This window comes from Cricetulus griseus, chromosome 6, assembly GCF_003668045.3.
Source record: "Cricetulus griseus strain 17A/GY chromosome 6, alternate assembly CriGri-PICRH-1.0, whole genome shotgun sequence".
Lineage (NCBI taxonomy): Eukaryota > Metazoa > Chordata > Mammalia > Rodentia > Cricetidae > Cricetulus > Cricetulus griseus.
The window spans coordinates 21,111,715-21,130,233 of NC_048599.1; the positions used below are offsets into that span (position 1 = coordinate 21,111,715).

The 18,519-nt window shown below is 46.1% G+C and overlaps 2 non-coding genes across 2 annotated transcripts; both read right to left on the reverse strand.

Moving 5' to 3' along the window:
• Nucleotides 1–14,118: 14,118 nt before the first annotated feature.
• On the reverse strand, nt 14,119–14,252 carry LOC113832322. The gene has a single exon (XR_003486675.1). It is a non-coding gene; the product is annotated as a small nucleolar RNA SNORA71 (small nucleolar RNA).
• Nucleotides 14,253–15,110: 858 nt separating this feature from the next.
• Nucleotides 15,111–15,244, reverse strand: LOC113832314. Its single transcript, XR_003486676.1, has one exon. It is a non-coding gene; the product is annotated as a small nucleolar RNA SNORA71 (small nucleolar RNA).
• Between the last annotated feature and the right edge of the window lie 3,275 nt (nt 15,245–18,519).

Consider the following 18,519-nt stretch of genomic DNA (forward strand, 5'->3'; position numbering starts at 1 on the left):
TGTCAAGGTAGTTACAATTTTTTATGCTTTCTTATTTATCGGGTATGGGGACAGCATACACACATGGTGCAATTGAAGATCAGAAGGCAACTTTTGGGAGCTGGTTCTCTTCTTCCACCATGAGGGTTCCAGGGAATAAACTCAGGTCATCAGGCTTGGCAACAAGTACCTTAACCCCTGAGCCATCTCATTGGCCCTTGTCAAGGTATTTTATCACAGCAACAGAAGTACTAAGGCATACCTCTACTGACAACAAAGAACATTTTCCTTGTCATTATTCCCTGCAATACATAGTGTTTACATTGTAGTTGATGTTATGAATAGTTGAGAGATAATGTGTGGGAGAACACCCTTAGATTACTGTCACTGTTCTATTGCTGTGAAGCGACACCATGACCATGGCAGCTCTTATAAAACAAAGCATTTAACTGGTGCTTGCTTACAGTTCCAGGGGTTTAGTTTATTTTCATCATGGTGGGAAGCATGGAAGAACACAGGCAGACATGGTGCTGAAGAAGTAGCTGAGAGTTCTACATCTAGATCTGTAGACCTCAGGAAGAGTCATTGGGGGGCTGGAGAGATGGCTCAGCGGTTAAGAGCACTGACTGTTCTTCCAGAGGTCCTGAGTTCGATTCCCAGCAACCACATGGTGGCCCACAACCACCTTGAATGAGATCTGGTGCCCTCTGTTGGCAGGCAGAAGACTGTATACATAATAAATAAATAAAATCTAAAAAAAAAAAAGATTTATAAAAAAAAAAGTCATTGGGCCTGGCCTGAACTTTTGAAACCCCAAAGGCCACCCCCAGTGATACACTTCCTCCAATAAGGCCACACCTCCTAATCCCTCTCCAGTAGTGCCACTTCCTGATGACCAAGCATTCAAATACCTGACCCTATGAGGACCATTTTTATACAAACTATCACAACACCACAGTTATGTATGATACTAAATCACTTTCTAGGAGGAGGTAAGCATTGAGGGCTTGGTATCCTTTGAGGTCCTAGAACCAACCCCATACATATTAAAGGTGACTGTGTATGTGTTAGCAACTTTTTCCTGATGCACACTCCCTGTGCTTAGCACATAGTGGGTGGCACTCGGAGGTGCTCAGTAAGTGACTAGTCACTATCCAAGGGGACAAACTCTGGCTTACTGAAGTTAACTCTAGTATGCAACATATTCTGGATTGGGGAGTGGGGCTGTCTACAGAAGGTTCTGAAATAGATTCCATCAGACAAACCTGATGTGTACCTGGTTCCTCTCCACCAAGACAAAAGTGAAGGGACATGGAAGAATAGGGGACCCTGGCTACAGCAGCTTCTGTAAGTCCCTACAAGATGCCGCAGCCCTCCTGCCAAGCAAGGATTCTCCAAACACTGTTTTCCCATAGTTCTTGGACTTCTTATGTAGCAGCCTTTTTCTTTTGGGCCACCAACCAGCTCCCAAATCATGACACAGAGACTTATTATTAGTTTTGAATGCTTGGCCTAGCTTAGGTTCATTTCTGGCTAGTTCTTTTAGCTTAAATACCTGTTTCTCTGCATCTACCTATTGCCTTGGGGCTTTTTACCCTTTTCCCTTTCTTTCTGTATATCTTACTTTCATTACTTCTCATGTCTGTGTGTCTGGCAGCTGCCACATCATAATGAAGATTAGACACATCAGGTGCCTTAGGCAGGCAAGGTGAAACAAATGTAACACATCTTTACATAATCAAACAAATACAGCATAAACAAAAGTAATACATCTTTATGTCATTAGCAAAAGCAGCAGAAACAAGTGTAACACACCATCACATAGTTAAATATCCTGCAGCATAAACAAATGTAACACATATTTGCCTAGTTAAAATAATATTCCACAGCATTTTTAACCTCTAGATCCATCATGTCTAATAAGGTGGCCACATGTGGCCAGTAGGCACTTTAAAGATCTAGTTTAAATCATAAAACAGCTGGAAAGCTGGCTCTGCAGTTAAATGATGTGGAATGTCCTTCTGTGTGCTGTGAATATGTGTTGCTTTTATTGGTTGATGAATAAAGCTGTTTTAACCAATGGTCAAGCAGAATAGAGCCACGCAGGGAATCCAAACAGAGATAGAGAGAGAAAGAAAGAAGGTGGAGTCAGGGAGATGCCATGTAGCCGCCAAAGGGGTAAGATGCCAGAACATTACCAGTAAGACATGGCCACCTGGTGATACACAGATTATTAAAAAATGGTTTAATTTATATGAGAGAGCTAGCTAGTAATAAGCCTGAGTTATGAGCCAAACAATTATATTTAATATTAGCCTCTGAGTGATTATTTCATAAGCAGCTGTGGGGACCCTCTAGTGGAAGAGAAACCAGTTCATGGAGACCAGCCGGACAGAGAAAAACATTCAACTACAGTTAAATGTACTTACTACTCTAGCAAAGAAATAGGTTCAGTTCCCAGGAGCTACATTAGGTAGCTCACAACCACCTGTAATTCCAGTTCTAGGGGCTCAGACGCCCTCTTGTGGCCTCCTCATTGGAAAACAGTAATTTTTGAGACCCTAATCCAAGCTGATCTCCCCTTATGGCAAGCCTCCTGCCTCAACTCCCCAAGCGCTGTAATTCCAGATGTGCACAACCATACCTGGCCCACTTAAAAAACTGTTAATGTTGATTATGCACTTACATGACAATTTTATATGGTAAAATGACTAAAATACATTTTAAAAATCTTGTTTCTCTTGCTTTCCTCTACTTCTTTCATGTGACTATTGGGAAAGTTTTAAATGGAGTGTGAGCCCCATGTTGTTTCATTTGGACAGCATAGTTCTATTAGTTTGTCAACTTCTGTTTGTGTGCGACCCTGGGACTTGAATCTAGGGCCTTGCACAAGCTGGACAAGTGCTCTTCCACTGAGCAACAGCCCAGCCCAATAGCACAGCTCCTTAAGAACCCTCATCTGCATCAGGCCCAGAACATGGTGAACCAATAGAATTTCTTAGCTATATACTTGTATAAATAGAGGATTGGGGTTCATTTTTTTTCTTTTCTGTTTTTAGACAGGGTCTCATTAAGCAGACCTGGCTGGCCTGGAACTCACTACATAGATCAGGCTAGCCTTGAACTCACAGAGATCTACCTCCCTCTACCTCTAGAATGCTGAGGTTAAAGGCCTAGCTATATAGGGGCTTTCTTATTCACCAGCTTAACTCTATTCTGAATGTAGAAACTAATGTCCTTTTTGGGGGTTGTCTCTACATAGCCCTGGCCATCCTAGAACTTACTATGTAAACCAAGCTGGCCTGGGATTCACTGTACCTGTGAGAACTGAATTCTGAGGGCTGGGACTGAAGAAGTGTGCTACCATGCCCATTGAAATTAATGTCTCTGTAGGTGGGGGAAGGAGTGGGCAAAAGACCATTCATTAAGTCTCCATTCTCCTGGCTGGATTCTACAGCTAACCTCCCAACTGCTGCTTCTCAAGAATCTCTGGTACCAGGCTACAACTTCCTGGTAGAATTATGGTTCTTCTTGAGCCACCTTGGTAACATCCTTCTGGAGTTTCTTCAGTCTCCAGAGCCCTGGGATAATTCCAGGACACCCGATGCTCAGGCACCAGCTGAAATAGGCTATTGTCCCTGGACATGTTGTCCACAGGTTCAACCAGTACAATTGTTAGTTCAGATAGGAAATACATTAGAGAGCCTGGGTGACACCATGGCAGTAGTCTGAGCAGTTGGAAGGACCAGTGAAATACCTCAATTTTCAGGTTCCCATGGAAAACCAGCACCCAGTGTTGTAATTTTTAAAAAGCAGCATGAGAAAAAGACACCATGCAACAGAGTTCAAGGAGAGGATTTCCTTTTGTTTGATTTTTGTTGTTGTTGTTTTGTTTGTTTTTTCGAGACAGAGTTTCCCTGTGTAGCTTTGGAGGCTGTCCTGGAACTAGCTCTTGTAGACCAGGCTGGTCTCTAACTCACAGAGATCCACCTGCCTCTGCCTCCCAAGTGCTGGGATTAAAGGTGTGAGCCACCACCACCAGGCTTGGAGGGTTTTTTTGGGGGGGGAGGATCATAAAAAGGGGAAAGGGGAGGTCTAGAACAGCCTCTGGGGACAGGAGCAGTGGGAGAGAGGAAAGGTAGGTAGGGGAGAGAGGGAGGGAGGGAGGGAGGAGGGAGGGAGGAGGAGGGAGGGAGGGAGGGAGGGAGGGAGGGGGAGGGAGGGAGGGAGGGAGGGAGGAGGGAGGGTGAGGGCAGGTAGGCAGCACCCTTTTAAAAGGCAACATAGTGAATAGACACAGGTGGTGCTCTTAGTGGCAGCAGCTGGGGGCATATCCTGTCAGAACTCCAAAGGCAGGCTAGTACAGATGCCCAAATACTAACACCCAGTGGGTATGTGTGCCTCTGCCTCTTGTGACCAGTTCTGGATACTGCACATACTGAGAAAGCCAGCGCTGGCTGAGCCACTCACTGGGCATGAAGTGGGTCTCTCTGTTTCTGTAAGCCTTGGCTTCCTAGCTTGTAAAAGTTTGTCAATTAAATCTACCTTACTAGGTTATAAGGATTAAATGAAGTAATTACACATATTGGCTGATACCACGCGTGGTATTCAGTTCCAGTTCAACCAATCAACAGGGGTGATTAACAACTACCCCACTAAAAACACCTGCAGACTAGCAGACCAGAAGGGATGTGATGTCACCTGAACAGAGGCGGCTACTGTGGTGGCGTTCTGTACTTCTTATTCTTTTTATCTACCAGTCATCTATGTATGCTCGTCAGACAAAAATAGCTGACATTTATTGAGCACTCAGCACAAGATGGGTACTCCGTCATATATTTAACACTCATCATCCCTTTCAGCCGTTGCTATTTAAGGCAAGTGCTAATTTGTGGTCAACTTATGTAGGCAAAAACTGAGGTTCAGGGAGGCAAAAGAAGGTGCCCCAGGTCCCACAGCTATTAAGTGACTACATTAGAACTCGACAGGCTCTCACTAGGTGGCTTCTAGTCAAAGGCTGGACCAGGAATCCTGGAGATGTGGTAGGTGTCAGAACGGAGGCAGAGGGGATGGGTACATGCTGTCAAGGCCATTTACAGCATTATGCATCACTCTTTTGTGTTCATGGAACCTTCCAGGTGTTAGGCACTCTGCCAATATGTTTGGGAGTAATGAACAGAGACTCACTGTTCCCTCTAGTAATTGGAACAGGAGAGGCCAAATGCAAAGAAAAGAGACAGGAATCTTGATCACATGACCACACTTTATATTAAAAATAAAATCAGAGATGACCGCACTCCTGGGCTTCATGGGTTAAAATTATAATTTTTGTAAAGATTTTATCTATTTATTTATGTGTATGAATGTTATGCCTCCTGGGACGCATGTACCATGTACATGCCTCGTGCCCCTAGAGGTCAGAGGAGGGCATTGGATCCCCTGGGACTGGAGTTACAGAAGGTTATGAGTTGCCATGTAGGGACTGGAAATGGAACCAGGTCCTCTGCAGCAGCAGCAAGTGCTTTTAACCACTGAGCCCATCTCTGCAGCCCCTGAAATTGCAATTTTTATGTGACAAGCTAATTAAAATACATTACTACATAAATGTGATTTAGAAACTGGACAATCATCTCCTGTTCTCTGACCCGGAGCAAGTGTCCTGTGCTCTGCATTCCCAGGTGCAGCTGCTGAGGCCTGGTTTCTCTCTCTCTATTTCTCTATCTGTAGCCCATCACTCACTCAGACGCTTGACACAGCAGAGCACCCAGGAAAGAATCTGTAGTCTTGCTCATTGTCTTTGGTCCTCAACCAAGGTCATGGCTTAGGCCTATCAATGGCTGTCTTTGGGTGACTGTGTTTCCCAGGTCTAATGAGCTAAGGTCAGATTAAGGAGAAGTGGCATTGGCAGGTGTAGAGCTTGACCACAAAGTACGCCCAGCCTGGTGTTGACTGCAAACCCTGGACAGACCCAGCTGCCACCTTTACCTTAATGGTTGGCAGAAATTAACAACCAGGAACAGCTCCTGTGGCCTCAGACACTGTGACCATCCCAGATCACCTGGGTCTGGTATCCATGAGGAGAGCTCATGGATGGTCTACACTGTGATGACACTTAAACAGGCTACAGTGATGCCCAGACATGAGAAACCCACTTATGCCCATCCCATCACCCAGGTGACTTTCAGTCTACGCAGTTCAAAATACCGCTCCTCCAGACTTCCTGGTTTGCCTCCCTGTTTCATAACTTCCCTTGCCCTTCTCCAGAACACCACATTAGTTCTTAAGTCAATGGCATGACCCTGTCCCCTGCAAGGTCAGTCCTAGGAAAGAGAAATCTACTCTTCGGTTTGTTTGTTCTGCCAAGTCCTAGAACTGCCTGCATAAATGGTATGGGATATGACCCAGGACAGGTAGAGCAGGGCGGTGGCACTGCTGAGCCAGCTGTCCAGTGGAGGACACAGTGAAAGAACACATTCAGAACTAGACAGAGTGACTGGGGTGCTTAGGGGAGTTTGCTCCACAAGGGGAAGGTGGAGGGCCTGGCTTGGGATGGGGGCTCACCCGTGTGTGTCCTCTGCTGGGTGAGAGTCAGGCAGGGTGAGAGAGAGAGAGCAAAAGGAAGATCCAAGAGGCTGGGTCAGAGATGAAGATCACTTAGTTTGAGCTGGGAAGAGCTGCGCTTTACTGAGTGCTGACTAAGGAGTGTTTTGGTTTTTGGTTTTTTTCACTGATTGTCTTGGCTATTTTCTGTTGTGATAAAGCTTGTGCCCAAAGGCAACTTAAGGAAGAGTGGTCATGGGCATGGTCTCAGCAGGGGGTTAAGTGCCCATTATGAGTCAGGCCGTGGTGGTGGTGCATGCCTTTAATCCTAGCACATGAGGCAGAGGCCAGAGGATCTCTGTGAGTTTGAGGCCAGGCTGTTCTACAGAGTTCCAGCACTGCCAAGGCTACACAGAGAAACCCTGTCTCAAGAAAAAAAAAAAGACGATAGAAAAGAGAAAGAGTCCATTGTGTCAGGAAGGCATGGCAACAAACAGAAAGCATGGTGGCAAGAGCATTAAGCTCAGAGATTAACACCTTGAAGATCAAACATAAAGCAGAGACCGAACTGGAAGGAAGGCAAGACTTTCAACTCTCAAAGCTCAGCCTCAGTGGTGTACTTCCTCCACCAAGGCTGCACCATGCCCCATAACCTCTCCAAACAGCTCTACCAACAGGGGACCAAGTGTTCAAATGCCGGAGCCTATGAGGGGTATTTCTCACTCAAACCCATCCCACCTACCTTCACACAGGCACTATACCAGGATGTGCAGCAACGAAGCGGGGAAAGTGGACTTGGAAAATCAACCGGCCTGGCTTTTTAGAAAGTGAATACTGGGGACCGGGAAACCAAGCCACTTAAGAGATCATACAGCCGGGTGTTGGTGGCACACATCTTTAATCACAGTACTCGGGAAGCAGAGGCAGGTGGATCTCTGTGAGTTCGAGGCCAGCCTAGTCTCCAGAGCGAGTGCCAGGATAGGCTCCAAAGCTACACAGAGAAACCCTGTCTCAAAAAACCAAAAAAAAAAAAAAAAGGCCCTGACTCCTCTCCAGCAGCCCCTCAAACTCCTTCTTCCCTTTTTTCCATCACTGCCATCTCCCAGAGAGCACAGACTAAGTACCAGGGAGTCGGGGAGAGACACTAAGGGAGAGGGGTAGACACTGCTCTCAATGGCTGATGGGAGGCTGCTCAGCCAAGAGCAGGGGCAGTATCTGTTAAGGGAAGATGGCCATCATTATCAAGGCACCAACCCACAGCAAAACTTCACTGAAGACAGTGGACTCAGAAACAGGGGTATCTTTACACATATGGAAGAAAATGTATGTATTTCTCACTAAAAAATAAGGGGTAGCTTGATACTGGCTAGAACATAGGATAGGCTAGAAAGATTTCCCCAAAGGCAAATGGGACAGCCCTAGAGAGGTATGAAGGCCAGAAGCAAGGCAGATACAAGGTGGAGTGGACTCTTCAGCCTCACACAACCTCCTGCTGACTCTGAATGCCTGGCTGCCTATTTCAACTTAGCCCCAGTCATGGTGGGAGAATTCAATAGAAGGAGTATGCCAGGCTACTTTCTCCTCTATATCCTGGCCTCAGGAGAGTTCTTTTGTATGGAAGGTATCTGAAACATAGGGGCCGAGCGATGTGGCCATTGTTGCCACAACCATCTCCAAAGACCAAATATGTGTCATGGTAACAGAAATGCCCATATTAGGCATTTGCCCACTATGTCCCAGAGTTCTCTGAAGGCAAGTTGTGGTGGTTTGAATAATAACAGCCCCTATAGGCTCATATATTTGAATACAAAGATTAGAAGGCTTAGGAGCTGTGGCCCTGTTAGAGTAGATATGGATTAGTTGGAGGAAGTGTGCTCCTGGGAGTAGGCTTTGAGGTTTTAAAAGACCACGCTGGGCCCAGTGTCTCTCCCCTCCCTCCCTTTCTCCCTCTCTCCCTCCCTCTCTCTCTCCCTCCCTCCCTCCCTCTTTCTCTCTCTCTCTCTCCCTCTGTCTCCTGCCTATGGATCAGGATGTAGCTCTTAGCTATTCCTCCAGCACTGTGCCTGCCTGCCACCATGCTTCCTGCCATGGTGATAATGGACTAATTTTCTGAAACCGTAAGCAAGCCTCAGTTAAATGCTTTCCTTTATAATAGTTGTGGTGGTCACAGTGTCTCTTCACAGCAACAGAACAGTGACTAAGACACTGGCTTGCTTCCTTTCACCTAGAGCTCAATGCACTGCTTCTTCCTCAAGGCCTTCAGTCCCTGCTCCAACTCTGTCCACCCAAGCCTCCTTATCTCTTAAAGCCTAAATGTTCCTCAACCAAGTCAAGTCCCACAGATCCCTTCTCTCCTAAGCCCCAGTCCCAGCCCTAAGACACACCTCTAGTTCAACCTCCAATCTGACTCCATCTCACAGTCCCCAATCAAGTCTTAGAAAAGTGCCACCAAGTGTGACTTCTCAGGGAGTTCAGCCAGTCTTGTTTGTGCACAGGGGTATCAGTAAACAAATGAGGGCAAGATCAAGCAGCAGGCACACTTCAAAACGTATTAAGGTGGGTAAGAGGATGATGGCACACGGCACAGAAACCTTCAAGGTATGGATCTAAAACCTAACCCAGGAATAGGTAAGAAGGCACATAGCCTGGCCACATGAGACTTGGCTGGAATGAGGGAAGCCAAGTCTTACCTGCCATGGCTGTGGTGGTCTCTTTGACCACCAAGGCCAACAGAGTTACAGTCCGAGTGAGGCAAGAAGGCAGCCGGATTCAACACAACTAGCAGATAATGCTGGTTCAACTTTAGTAACCAATACATCAGAAATTCTTTTTTTTTTTGTCTCCATACAATTATAATTTCCACTTTTAGAGCCTTCTAAAGAGTACCTAATTATGCTAAAATCTGTATTATTACATTCGGATTGATCAGTTAGAATAGTTCAATCAAAATATGCCCCCATTCATGCGACTAGATATTTGTATACTATCTTTTGTCTAGACAACTGGTCCCAAAGGATAAAAACAGTTTTTAGCATGGTAAGGACAGCATCGTACTCTCCTATTACAAGTGTGCCTTTTATCTCCCCTGGCAAAAGGCATATGGGTTCTACACTGACAAGCTGAGAGTTAACATGTAATATAGTCAGTTAACATAACAGCATCATTTGGGGGGTCAGTAAAATTATGCCCTTGTTGTTTCCCCAAAGTCTTGGCTTGACAGGTTGAAGTCTTGATGTCTCTCCAAGTTATCGACTCACTCTTCCTCTTGGGACATCTCCTTTTGATGGATCTGTTGTCTATCTTTAGACACTTGGTTTGTCTGCTGGTCTCTGGGATGCTGTCCTTGTTGGATGTGTCAGGGCAGGAGTCATCTTCATTGCTTTTCTGTAAGATATAAGCATAACCTTGCCTCGACGTTAGACCATCGGGCCTTTCTATTGATTAGATTTTATATTTTTTAAACATATACTTTAGGTTGTGTCTCCTTTAGGGCAAAATGCTTGTGGGAAGCAGAAAAGGCATTCTCTTTCAAAGTGAAAAAAATTAAAGTTAGTATAGCTAAAATGTAGCATAGTACATGGGAATTTAAATTTGTGTATCGGTATTTGATGGTGTTGTTTTATAATAGTTTGACCTGTCGATTGTAAGGAATTTCAGTAACGTGATTGTAAAATCTTTTAATGTGTTTGCTGGTATAAGCAGGTCCATTATCAGTTTTTAGTTGTAATTGCAGTCCTAGGAAGGAAATGTATAAGGACCTATTTGACAAAATCAAATTCTAGATATGACAGAATGGTATTTTCCTGGAGCAACCCCCCCCCCCCCCCGCCAGGGTCCCCTGTCCTGTCTAGGACTGTGCTCTGCAGGTGACTAGGGAGAGTCACTGTGAATGTCTTTGGTGGTCTCTACACACCTGACAGTAGAGAAGGTCCTAGACACAGACAGCCCTAGCTCTAGATGTCAAGCTGATATGAGAACCACTCACTATAATTACGACTAGAATTCTATGTAAACTAAGCCTTCAATAGAGGTTAGGCACTCATGAGCCTCCTCTAACTTCCTCCCTGCTCAAGAGTCTGGTCATTGATGTCAGACCAAGGGCAAGCACAAAACTAAAACAGAAGTAGAACTTACTTAATTCGCAATGGCCATTAGCTTTTAAAGATTTGAACCTAAGGCTATTTATGTAAGATTTGGGATCTTTAAATTTAGGCAAATTTTAATCTTGAGTTGGAGAAGACTGCCCCTATTAGGGAACAGGATATTCAGAAGTACCTGAGAAACAACCACAGAAAATTCTGAAGGAGAAAACAATTGGATTTTCCCGTGTAAGCATGAATGTACATATCTAGCTAACACTGTAAACAAAACAAAAATGTGAACAACATCAAAGCACACCAGTTCCGTGGTGGAAGAATTTCCCAGAAGGCTCTAGTTCTTACTACATTTCACAGATTCTCAGTCTCTACCAAAAATAATTTTAGGTGAAAACTTTAAAATAATCTAATTCATATTGATTGCATCTCTGGCTTAACCCCTTCTGCCCTCCAAGGAAATCTGAGAAACATGAGATTATATTTTCAGTCCTTGGCCACCGTATTATCCAGAAGAAATATTCTAAAACATTTTCTTGATTCCAATTTGCCCCATTTTCTCACCTTAAATCCATGTTAAGCTTGTTCACATTGCTATTTTAAATTTTTTGTTATGTTGTACAAAAACACAAATTTAAAAAATGAAATTTTAGTAATCATAAATACAATGGAATCTGGGTGGTGTTGGTCTCTCAGTTCCTGAAAGGTCTGAAGTCAGAAAGTCTCCATTTTTTATGGAAAGACAAGATAAAATTCCTTATTTTGCTAAGACTGTGAGCATATTGCCAGATATGCTTGTTCCATCAGATTGCACCTGCCCTGACAGAGCCTGTCTGAGTTACCTCCAGGAAACCAGAGTAGCAGTGGAATCCACATGGCCTGCAGAAAAAAACAAACATTCTTTTCTCAATGATCCTCCAAGCAATATATGACTGACTCCAGCTTGCAAAATAATTGACGGGAATTTTATCTTCTCTTTCATGGGCCCTTTTTTTTTTTTTTTTTTTTTTCATTAGCTCCTCTCCATTTCCAATTTTCTTTTTGTTTTTTTGAGACAGGATTTTTCTCTGTGTAGCCCTGGCTATCCCAGAACTTTCTCTGTAGACTGCCACCGCCTGGCTGTATTTCCAATGTTCAACATCAATAGTTCCTTGTTCAGGAAGCCAAGGACTGAATTTTACAGATACTTGTACCAAGCAGCAGAGCTATTGCTCTGAATATCTTGTTCCTCTGGATCTTAACAAACATCTCAATAATTGTATCAAATGCTTAGTCTCAGAGGACTGAGAAGAACCCAAACTTATTTTACTATCTTACTTACGGTTGTGGCATCTTGGGTGAGAGGACCAAACTCCTATCCCCGATTCTATTAAAAGAAAAAATCTTACCTTCTCCAAGAGTTGAGTCGGTGGCCAGTTGTGCACACACCACCACAGTTGGACACCCTGATGGTAGCCAGGCCATGCTTATGGTGCCCCCACCCCCCGCGCCCCCGCCATGATAGCAGCCATGCCATGCATATGCGACACCACTATGAGAGTAATGATGCGTGTGAGGCAAAGGGACAGTCTAGTTTAACATGACTCAATAGCCAGTGTTGGTTCAAACTTTTATTTTATTTTACTTTATTTTTCTTTCGAGACAGGGTTTCTCTGTGTAATCCTGGCTGTCCTGGACTCACTCTGTAGACCAGGCTGGCCTCTAACTCAAAGATCCGCCTGTCTCTGCCTCCCAAAGGGCTGGGATTAAAGGCGCGCGCCACCATCGCCCGGCTAAGTGTTGGTTGAAGAGTCTGACACCAGGTAGTTTATTTTAGGTGTATTTAAGCACAGCATAACTTGGTGATAACACAATCCCGTGTGCACAATAAAGTACATGTGACGTCTCCATAAAGATGGGTTCTGTAGATTGACCACACGAGACAGTTTTTTAAAATTTTATTTATTTGTTTTTGGTTTTTCAAGACAGGAAGTTTCTCTGTGTAGCCCTGGCTGTCCTGGACTCACTCTGTAGTCCAGGCTAGCCTCGAACTCAGAGATCCATCTGCCTCTGCCATACAAAAGCTGGAATTGAAGACATTAATTATCACCACCACCCTGCTGATTGATTACATCTTAAGGATCTGGGGGAGGATCTGGCTTTGTCTTGGTCATACAGATAGCACAAAGGTCAGCAGAATATTAAACAACTCCACTCCCAGCCTTCTGGGTGGAAAACAGTTATACATCTCTTCCTTTGAAGAGACGGCACTGCGTGTTTAATATCCTGGTTTCACCTTGGTGCTCACCTGTGAGAACAAGGACTTTGGTGCCACATGGCATTCTGTGGCTCTAAGAGGAGTGATAGCTCTCTAACTTTGTTCCCCAAGTCTCCAGAGTCAAGGCTCTTCCCTCTGCATACTCACCAAAGTAAAAAAAGGTGTTCCTCCATCGTGGGCAGTAAGGTCTGGGAGCATACTCTGTGGCAGCAACCTTGCTCTCCGAGCCATGTGGCACCCACGGACACCACCACCGTAGCCTAAGGCATAAAGTTAGGCAAAGCCAGCTGCTTATAATTTCCACTTCAGAATGCATCTTCTGACCCAGTCATCTGGCAGTAGCTCACCTGGGAGAGACTCCTGCAGGCAATCATGGTGAGACATTCAGGGCTCCATTCCCTGCGCTGTCTTCCTGATTTGGTCCTTCCTCACTGATGGCAGTGAGAATGCTCCTAATTAATGAGGGATAAAGAGTCAACATGAAAACAAGTCCTATTCGTCTAAAATCGCTCCCTACAGAACAACTGAGCAGTCATAAATAGCAAAGACACAGTTCAGAGGCTCACTCTCAGGGCTCCTCACACCAAGGTGCTGCTATCTGGCAGCCTTCCCTGCTGCTGTCATTAGTGGCCTGCATCTCAACCTCAAAATCCGTCCTTCTCATGCTCCCTCCTAAAACAGATCTCCTTTCATACATTTAGTCTCATTTCTTCAAAGGCCCACTCAGGCACACCAACTCCAAAAGATTGCTTCTGCCAGGCATGGTGTTGCACGCCTTTAATTCCAGCACTCTAGAGACAGAGGCAGGAGAATCTCTGTGAGTTCAAGTCCAGCCTGGGCTACAAAGCAAGATACAGAACTACAAAGAGAGATCCTGTCTCAGAAAAAGACACAGAAAAAGATAGTTTCACTATGAACCTTGTAGTGGTGAGTACATATCACCCATTATATTTAACTCACCCTGGCCTTTCTAGATTCTAAAGAGTCAATCCAAAACCTTGTTCTCTGATAGCAGGGAGACAAGCTGAGAAGGGCCAAGCCAAAATATCTCCTATAAAGGAATGGTGGCACACGTCTTTTTTAATCCCAGCACTTGGGGACAGAGGCAAGTGAGCTACGTAGTAGGGCCCTGTCTTAAAATGAACAAACAAAACAGAAGGAAAACAAGATGCCTCCTATCACTGACACTTACACAGTAGCCCATGTCCCACAGGGAGGCTGAACTATTGGGCCAGTAAGAAGCAGGAGTGTGTGAAAGCGCCAGCATTTGAGAGGGACAGGAGAGGACCCTCCAAACACGGGAAATGGCTTTCAGCAACTCCTCTCCCTGCATTGTGGATGACCAGAGCACAGGCAGTCTGTGGTCACTTCTAAATGCAGGTCCATACAGGGGAACAGACATCAGGCCAAGAAGAGGTGCAGATACCAGAGGCCCGCAGCCTGAGTCCAGGGAAAGAGGCCAGCCAAGCACAGGCCCCCATAGTGGTCTTTCTTTCCTACAAAAGCCCCATAAAGCCTCATGGTCTCTAGGTTGGGAACTAGTAGGGACTGGGACAGACTATATGCACTCAAGTCTGAAAAAAAAGTCATTTCTGTTATCCTTTTACTTTTCAAATACTGAAAATGAAGTTCTGAGTTGGTCTTTGACTGAGAGTGACAGACCCGGTTTTCCATGTCTGGTCTATCCTTATTTCATCACTCAACGCCCTTGACAACATGCATGGTGCTGTATCAGATGCCAGGGACCAATAATCCAAAGAATGAACTGGACAAGAGATCTACCTCAAGTACAGGTGGATCTAGAATGTTCCTGACAACTCCCATGATGCTCCTGTACACAGTGGATTCACTTGCAAACAGTATGAAACTGATAACAGCACCCAGCTTGCCACTGCTCACAGCAGGACATGTATAAGGAAAGGGGTTGGAACAGGAGTTACCAGACAGTTTGTATCCCAAAACTGTTGGCTCTTATTTCCACAACAAACCCATTGTTCCCTCTGACTCCTACAATACAGCAGGGCAGCTGTCACCAATTACACCACTAAGTAACCCCCAACAGGATGAAATGGATGCAAACAGCAGGTGTGTGGGAATGTGCCACTGTGGACTGACAATGACCTTCTAGGAGAACTTAATTCCCAGGGCAGGAAGCAAAAACCCCAGTGATGCAATGACGTATATGTGGATAGCTCCAATACCCTAGAGGCCCAAGTGTATGTAGAGCTGAGAAATCACAGTATGGGAAAGCCCCCAGCACTGGAAGGCATGGCTGTGGACCTTCCAAACACAGGACCATTCTTTCCACATTTCCTCTGCCTGCACTACCAATGACCAGGGCATGGGTTCCCCCTTATCACTTACAAATGCAGGGCCAGAGAGGGCAGAGGGCTTGTTGTCAAATGCAGAAGCTGAGAGCAGTCAGCTCAGCCAAGTATGAGGACTGAGGAAGTACATCGAATCCTGTAAAAATTCCTTCCACATGACCAACAGATGAGACAGAAGGAGACACACCCCAAGAGTTTTTAGGCTGTGGAACTTGGGACGAGGGGCCGGGGAGTTCCTGACCCTGAGGAAAGCAGTCTAGTTATTCTGCTTTCTGGAACATAAGACTTTGTCCTGTTGAGTTTTATGTCAGCTTGATACAAGGCCCTGACCCTGAGGAAAGCAGCCTAGTTATTCTGCTTTCTGGAACATAAGACTTTGTCCTGTTGAGTTTTATGTCAGCTTGATACAAAGTACAGTTATCTGAAAAGAAGTCCCAGTTGAGAAAATGCTAGCCTAAGACCCAGCTGTAGGCAAGCCTCTAGGATTGTTTCTTGACTAATGACTAATTGATGGGGGAGGACACAGCCTATTATGGGTGGGGTCATCCCTGGGCAAGCCATGAGGAGAAAACCAGTAAGTAGCACCCCTCCATGGCCTCTGCATCAGCTCCTGCCTTGAGGTTCTGGCCCTGTTTGAGTTCTTATCCTGACTTCCTTCAGTGATGGACTATGATCTGGAAGTGTGAGCCTAATGCACCGTTTCCTCACCAAGGTGCTTGGGTCATGGTGTTTCATTACAGCAGTAGAAACCTAACTAAGACAAACCTGGGTACAGGGGGATATGATGCAGATCCTTCCCGCTTTCTGATTCAGACTTCTGCTGCTAACCCACCACAGCAAGGAGGATCATGGAAGACTCAGGACTGAAGCAGGAACAACAGGAATCAGTTGCACACCAATTGCCCAAAGGAGAGTAAAACTGGGGCACTGGATGCAGCCATCTTCATCTTCTGTCCATTTGCTTCCTAGTCTATCCCATTCCTGGCAACCTGTGCACATTCCCTCTTGGGGACAGCCATCTTTTTATTTGTTTGTTTGTTTAAATTTGTTTGTTCATTTATTTGTACATACTGACAAGTTTTCCCTCCCTCCTCTCCTCCGGTTTCCTCCCCCCTCCCTCCCCCCCCATTCACTCCTCCTCCCATGGGAGTCAACAAAGCTTGTCACGTCATGTTGAGGCAGGACCAAGCTCCTCCTCCTGCATCAAGGCTAGGTGAGGCATCCCATCATGGGGAATGGGTTCCCAAAAGCCAGTTCAAGTGCCAGGGGCAGGTCCTAATCCCACTGCTAGGAGCCCCACAAACAGACCAAGCCGTCTTAAGTACAGACCTTACCATGGGAGCGCTGTGGTCCGGCTGCTTCCTGGCAGGGTAGATGTCTCTCATGGCCCCTCTGCACCAAGGTGTCAGTTCTGCAGTAAACAAGAAGCACTTAAATAAGCATCTAAATGCCACCTGCTTATGTCAGTCCTGGGAAGCACATGAAGAGGTCCCAGTGCAATAGCCACATGGAACAAACACCGGGAGGCTAGATTACTCATGACGCAGCATTTTCCTGTGAGGCAGCATTTTCTCGTGACGCAGCATTTTCTCGTGGAAAAAAGAAAGACATTGGCAACATCACAGGGACAACAAATCGTCTATTGACAGAGCACTTTTCAGATCTTATGTGAGAGCTCTGATAAATTGCAGCGGTTCGAGAACGTTCCTTTATCCTGTCTCCTGTCAAAGAACCTCAAATGGAAAAATACTGGCTGACTGTCAAACCACCGCCTTCAAAGACCTCAGCCCTGCGCAATCATCATTTCAGATAAGACCCTACCTGTCCTCCACAAGAAGACCAGTTTAGGGTCAAAATGAGAAATCGGTTTCATTCACACCACAGATAACTGCAGAGGTGCCACGCAGCCATACACAGATCTGCCTTTGCAGCTTCCCTACCCCAGCAGGAAGGAACTAGATTCACATAGGACCTGGGTCTTTCTGGCCCGAGTCCAGACTCCCAAGGGCCCCACTAGGCTTTCCTGCAGTCTTTGATGGGCTGATATCGGAGCCTGGCTGAACTCCACCTCACCCCTCTCTTGACGCTCATGGAAAGGCAATTAGGTGGCACTTACCTGGACTCCTGCTTCCTGGACAGTAGCGACCACCACAGAGTGCAGAGAGTCGGGGGGAGGGGCGTTGGCTGCCGCAGACTAGCTTCGTCATCCTTCGTGGTGTCAAGAGGGTCTCGCCCCTAAGGCCCAGCAGGGAAGCAAGCACTGGGCATGGGGTTTCACGGCAAGACGCCACACCGGAGTGCGAGCGCTGCGTCCTAGGGTCCTGGGCGCATCAACTTGAAAAGATGCAGATCCGATCGCGGGTCAACAGTCTGAGGACGCTGTGTAAAAAAGGACAGGTGGCTTCGGATGCGCACCGGGGCTCAGTCCCCAACCCTCCGCCTCTGCCCAGGAGCATTGGCACCGCGTCCTTCAGTCGCCCCCCGAAGGCTATCTCCCCAGAGGTTGGGTCATCAGACTCCAGAGGCCAAGATCCAAACTCACCAACGAACTCCTCCCGGTACTTCGGGAAGTCCACAGCCTGCAAGGGTGGGGGGATCAAACCCACATCCTAAGCTCCAGGGTCCTGGGTTTCCCAAGTTAGAGACTGAAGGCCTTGGAGGCGGCCAAGAGCGCAGACCCGATGCGACTCACCTAGCGAGCTGAGACGTGAAGTAAACAGTGCGAGTGCCGCAGTGTAGGACTGCGCAGGACGCTCCTCAACACCGCAGTGTCTACCCAGCTGCGGCTGCGCGCGCTGCGGTGCTCCAGCTGCACCAATGCTCACCCAGCCAGTGCTCATGGCTCTACAGCGTCCTCTGCGGGAGTAGAGCTGAAATGCTAATCCGCCAGCAAGGCTCTCCTTTCTAATTCCTAGCTTCCATTCTACCAAACCGTTTATTCCACCCACATTTCCATGCTCCATTTTGCCAGAAAATTAGTATGGAACATTAGCTTAAGAATACGTCTATCTGCCTGTCTGTCTATTCATCTGTCCACCCACTCAACTTTTCATTAATCTATCCATCTAGCTTTGCACCCACTCAAAATACCTATCAAGGGCCAGTCTACGCGCTAGAAATAAAAGGTATAAGACAGGCATGATCCCTCACTTGGTTAAATTTTAATGGGCATGAAAAAAATAGGCCAGAAAATTTGATCGTTAAAATCATAAGTGCAGCCGGGGTAGTGGTGGCCAGTCTGTTCTACAAAGAGAGTTCCAAGATAGCCAGGGTTGCTACAACACACAGAGAAACCCTGTCTCAAAACACCCCCTCCAATTGT